The following is a 5,818-nucleotide window of genomic DNA, read 5'->3' as shown; positions in this document are numbered from 1 at the left end:
AGCGATTGGACCGTTCTGAGCCCTCCAGCCCCGCCTCCCGGACGGGCTGCCGAAGATGATTGGCTGCAAGGTGCATGACCTCGCCTCCTTCCGGGCTCCATTTTGTGTGCGGAACAATTTGGCGCGAAACTTCTGGCTGGGAAGGAAACGGCGGCGCTGGACTGGGCGGACGCAAAGATGGCGGAGGGGCCGGCGCTCGGAGGGTACCTTTATGTGCTTTCTTTTTAATTTTCTTGCTTTTTTTTTTCCTAAGGCATGGTGTCGCTTTGTCGCCGAGGATGGAGTGTCGCCGAGGATGGCGCGATCACGGCTCACTGTAGCCTGAACCTTTGGGCTCAAGCGATTCTTCCACCTCAGCCTCCGGTGTAGCTGGGACCACAGGCGTACGGGATTTTCTTAAAATATTTCATAAAGACGGAGACTCACCATCTTGCCCAGGTCTCGAACACCTGCTCTCAAGCGACCCGCCCGCCTTGGCGTCCCAAAGCACTGGGATTACTGGCCTGAACTACCGGGCCGGGCTTGCGTGTTTTTCTTAAGCCTTCTTTTAAAATCTTATGAAAAAAAAAAAATAACCCGTTTCATAGCCATAGGGAGAAAAAACTAGAAGCTCAGAAATTATTGGGTCCAGGTGCCCATTTTGCAATGGGAGACCGTGCCCTGAGGAGTAGTCGCTTGCCCGTCTTGAGGCCGGTTCTCTGGGCCTGAGGCTCTGAGGAACCCCTGTCCTCCCGGTTGCCCGTCTTGAGGCCGGTTCTCTGGGCCTGAGGCTCTGAGGAACCCCTGTCCTCCAGCTGGTGGCGGGACAGGGCGATCGCGACTCACCCGCGTCTCTGACCCGGATTCTCGCAGCCTGACACACTGCTTTTATTTGTTTATTTATCTATTGAGACGGAGTCTCGCTCTGTCGCCCAGGATGGAGTGCAGTGGCAATCTCAGCTCACTGCAACATCTACCTCCCCGGTTCAAGCGATTCACCTGCCTCAGCCTCCCAAGTAGCTGGGACTACAGGCGGACGCCACTACGGCCAGCTGATTTTGTGTTTTTAGCAGAGACAGGGTTTCACCATGTTGTCCACACTGGTCTCGAACTGCTGACCTCAAGTGATCCACTCCCCCTGGCCTCGCAAAGTGCTGGAGTTACAGGCGTGAGCCACCGCGCCCGGCCCGACCTCATTCTGTTTAACAGATGCTTAATTTTCTGTAGTATAGCGACAAAGACTCTCCTTGACCAAACTCTAGCCAGGTTCCTCTGGGCTCCCTTCACTCCTAAGCCTCAACCTTGATCTACAGGCACTGTTAGGAGGCCAAGATGAGAGGATCCCTTGGGTTCAGGAGTTGAGACCAGCCTGGGCAACATAGCAAGATCCTGCCTCTCTAGAAAATTTGTTGTTGTTGTTTTTTTTCTTTTTTTTGAGACAGAGCCTCACTCTGTCACCCAGGCTGGAGTGCAGTGTGGCATGATCTCCGCTCACTGCAACCTCCACCTCCCAGGTTCGAGCAGTTCTCCTGCCTCAGCCTCCGGAGCAGCTGGGACTACAGGTGGGCACTACCACGCCTGGCTAATTTTTGTATTTTTATTAGATACGGGGTTCTACCATGTTGGTCAGGCTGATCTCGAACTCCTGACCTGATGATCCGCCCACCTCGGCATACTAAAGTGCTGGGATTACAGGTGTGAGCCACCACGCTCAGCCTGAAATTTTTTTTTTTATTAACTGGGCATGGTGGAGCACACCTATTGTCCTAGCTACTCAAGAGGCCAAGGTGAGAAGATGGCTTGAGCCCAGGAGTTTGAGACTGCAGTGAGTTTCAATTGCACCACTGCACTGCAGCCGGATCGACAGAGCGAGACTCATCTCTAAAAAGAAAAAAGGACAGGCCAGGCATGGTGGCTCATGCCTGTAATCCCAGCATTTTGGGAGGCTGAGGCGGGAGTTCGAGACCAGCCTGGCCAACATGGTGAAACCCCGTCTCTAGTAAAAATCCGAAACAGCCAAGCGTGGTGGCAGGCGCCTGTAATCCCAACTACTTGGGAGGCCGAGGCAGGAGAATTGCTTGAATCTAGGAGGCGAAGGTTGCAGTGAGCTGAGATTATGCCACTGCACTCCAGTCTGGGCGGCAGGAGTGAGACTTGGTCTCAAAAAAAAAAGAAAAAAAAAGACTTAAACACTAACAGTTTCTAACAGCTGCTAACATCTCTGAAATGACTCTAGCCAGCCCCCGCTAAGGTGCCTGCCTGAGAAAACTCAAGGCTTCTGATAAATGTTTATTCCAGGCAACAACTGAGAATGTGACCTCTGTCTCCCAGTCTCTGTGGGAGGCAAAAATTCTAACTTTGATCGTTGCCAACTGGCAGACACAGCTAGCCTCAATGCATTTACACTGGCTTAACCTTTTGTAAGTTTTCACTTCACTGACTCTGCTAATCACTTGCCCACCCCTTCCTCCCTCAATCTTCCTTTTTTTTTATTTTTATTTTTTTTTTTTTTGAGACAGGGTCTCTGTTGCCAGTGCCGGAGTGCAGTGGTGCGATCACAGCTCACTGCAGCCTTGACCTCCCAGGCTCACGTGATCCTCCCACCTCAACCTCACCACCACACCCGGCGAATTTATTGATTCATTTGTAGAGATGGGGTTTTACCATATTGCCCAGGCTGGTCAACCTCCCTTTAAAATACCTCTGTACAAATTAAAGCTGAGTTCAGTTCATACTGGACTCTTTTCCCCTATTGCAATAAGGAAAAGATCATTACTGATTAAAATCTGTGCTTACCACTTTAACTAGCGTCTGGCTTTGTTCGACAATTGATAGGAAAAAAATATTCAGCCATTCTCCTATTGGTAGAATGCAAGATAATTTCTCTCTCTCCCCTCCCCTCTCCCTTCCTTTCTTTGTCAGTACAGTGAATATCTATGCCCCTTTCACAGATGAGGAAACTGGGCCCAGGACAGGAGAGTCCTAGCTGCTATTTGGTTTTTGTTTTGTTTTTTTGAGACGGGGTCTTGCTCTGTTGCCAAAGCTGGAGTGCAGTGTTGCGATCTCGGCTCACTGCAACTTCAGCCTCCCGGATTCAAGTGATTCTCCTGCGTCAGCCTCCCGAGTAGCTGGGATTACAGGCATGCGCCACCACTCCCAGCTAATTTTGTGGTTTTAGTAGAGATGGGTTTTCACCATATTGGCCAGGCTGCTCTCGAACTCCTGGCCTCAAGGAATCCATCTGGCTCAGCCTCCCAAAAGTGTTGGGATTACAGTTGTGAGCCACTGCGTCCGGCTCCAGTTGCTACTTGAATGCCTGTGCTTTGCATACGTGACCATATGTGCTCCTGGACCTGGGTGTGTGTTGGAATCTCCTAAGGTACTTTTCATAAATACCAATTCTAGGCCAGGCGTGGTGGCTCACGCCTGTAATCCCAGCACTTTGGGAGGCCAAGGCAGGCAGATCACGAGGTCAGGAGATCGAGACCATCCTGGCTAACACAGTGAAACCCCGTCTCCACTAAAAATACAAAAAATTGGGCCAGGCGCAGTGGCTCATGCCTGTAATCCCAGCACTTTGGGAGGCCGAGGTGGGTGGTTCACGAGGTCAGGGGTTCGAGACCAGCCTGAACAACATGGTGAAACCCCCGTCTCTACTAAAAATACAAAAATTAGCTGGGCCTGGTGGCGGGCGCTTGTAATCCCAGCTACTAAGGAGGCTGAGGCAGGAGAATTGCTTGAACCCAGGAGGCGGAGGTTGCAGTGAGCCAAGATGGCTCCACTGCACTCCAGTGTGGGCGACAGAGCAAGACTCCGTCTCAAAAAAAATTTTTTTTTAATAAATACATACATACATACATACATATGTTCAAAAAATTAGTCGGACGTGGTAGCGGGCGCCTGTAGTCCCAGCTATTCGGGAGGCTGAGGCAGGAGAATGGCGTGAACCCAGGAGGCGGAGCTTACAGTGAGCCGAGATCATGCCACTGCACTCCAGCCTGGGCGACAGAGTCAGACTCCGTCTCAAAAAAAAAAAAAAAAAAAAATTCTAGAGCCCCATCCCAGGTCTCCAGAGTTAGGATCTCTCCGTGTGGAGCCCTGGATTCCGTGGTTAAGTATCTCCAAGTAATTCTGATGCCACCATGCACAGACTGGTGTTTAGACATCACTGGATCCTCCCACCAGCTGTGAAAGGTATGTGTATTCTTCTCATTTTACCAGTGAACAAAATGAGCCTTGAAGTGGAAAATCGGACTAGGGACAAAGGTCTCCTGACTCCCAGTCCTCAGGTACTGGTCCTATAAAGAAACACCTTGGCTGGCCACAGTGGCTTGCACCTGTAATCCCAGCACTTTGGGAGGCTGAGGCAGGTGGATCACAAGGTCCAGAGTTCAAGACCAGCATGGCCAACATGGTGAAACCTTGTCTCTACTAAAACTAAAAAAATTGGCCAGGCGCAGTGGTAGGCGCCTGTAATCCCTGCTACTTGGGAGGCTGAGGCAGGAGAATTGCTTGAACCTGGGTGGCAGAGGTTGCAATGAACTGAGATCGTGCCACTGCACTCCAGCCTGGGCAACAGAATGAGACTCCATCTCAAAAAAAAAAAAAAAAAAAAACCACCTTGGCTAGGCACAGTGACTCACGCCTGTAATCCCAGCATTTTGTGAAGCCAAAGTGGGAGGATCACTTTAGTTCGGGAGTTTGAGACCGGCCTGGGCAACATAGCAAAACCTCGTTTCTACAAAAAGATACAAAAATCTGGTGTGCACTTGTAGTCCCAGCTACTCAGGAGGCTGAGACCACAGGATGGCTTAAGCCCAAGAGGCGGAGGTTGCAGTGAGCCGAGATCGCACCACTGCACTCCAATGTGGATGACAAAGCCAGACCCTGTCTCAAAAAAAAAAAAAAAAAAAAATTGTCCTGTGCTCTGCCCAGGACACCTTCAGCAAAGGTTTTTCACTTTCCCAGATTGGGAGGCTACATATTCAGTATTTTCTTGATTTAGGGTCATAGGAAGGGCTTAGATTTTAGAGCTGAACAGACCTCAGTGAAATCCATCCTGACCGTCAGACACGCCCGAACATAGGGATGCCATAGATGAAGTGACTCCGCAGTACAAGAATCACCAAACACTGGTCTCCTTCTTTGCATAATAGCAGCTAACCGTGTATGGCGTTGGCATTTCACATGCATCTCATTTGCTTCTCAGGACAAGATAGGTGAGTTAGGTATCACTGTACTCATGTCACCAGTGATAAAATGGAGCCCCAGAGAGGTTAAGTGACTAACCTCAAAGTGGTGTAGCAGGAATTTGAACCTAAGAATTTCACTCCAGTCCCTGTCACTGGACAGAAAATACAAATTTTGCCCCAGAATCTGCTCATTTCAGCCAAACAGGGCAACCCCGTCCTCCATAAAGGCGAATCTTGCATCAAAGCAGGGTTCAACACAAATATTCGCCCACCAGCTGCTTAAAACTCACCTCCTGGGCCGGGCACAGCGGCTCACGCCTGTAATCCCAGCACCTTGGGAGGCTGAGGCAGGTGGACCACCTGAGGTCGGGAGTTCAAGACCAGCCTGGCCAATATGGTGAAACCCCATCTCTACTAAAAATATAAAAATTAGCCAGGCATGGTGATGAATATCTGTAATCCCAGCTACTCAGGAGGCTGAGGCAGGAGAATCGAGTGAACCCGGGAGGCAGAGGTTGCAGTAGGCCAAGATTGCGCCATTGCACTCCAGCCTGGACAACAGAGTGAGACTGTCTCAAAAAAAAAGAAAAGATAAAAAGAAAAGCTCACCTTCTGTATTCTCAAACAGACCAGCTCCTGCCAACCCC

The sequence above is a fragment of the Macaca nemestrina genome, chromosome 15 (genome assembly GCF_043159975.1).
Source record: "Macaca nemestrina isolate mMacNem1 chromosome 15, mMacNem.hap1, whole genome shotgun sequence".
In the NCBI taxonomy this organism is placed as follows: domain Eukaryota; kingdom Metazoa; phylum Chordata; class Mammalia; order Primates; family Cercopithecidae; genus Macaca; species Macaca nemestrina.
The sequence above is the reverse complement of the archived record's forward strand: the minus strand, read 5'-3'. Positions refer to the sequence as shown.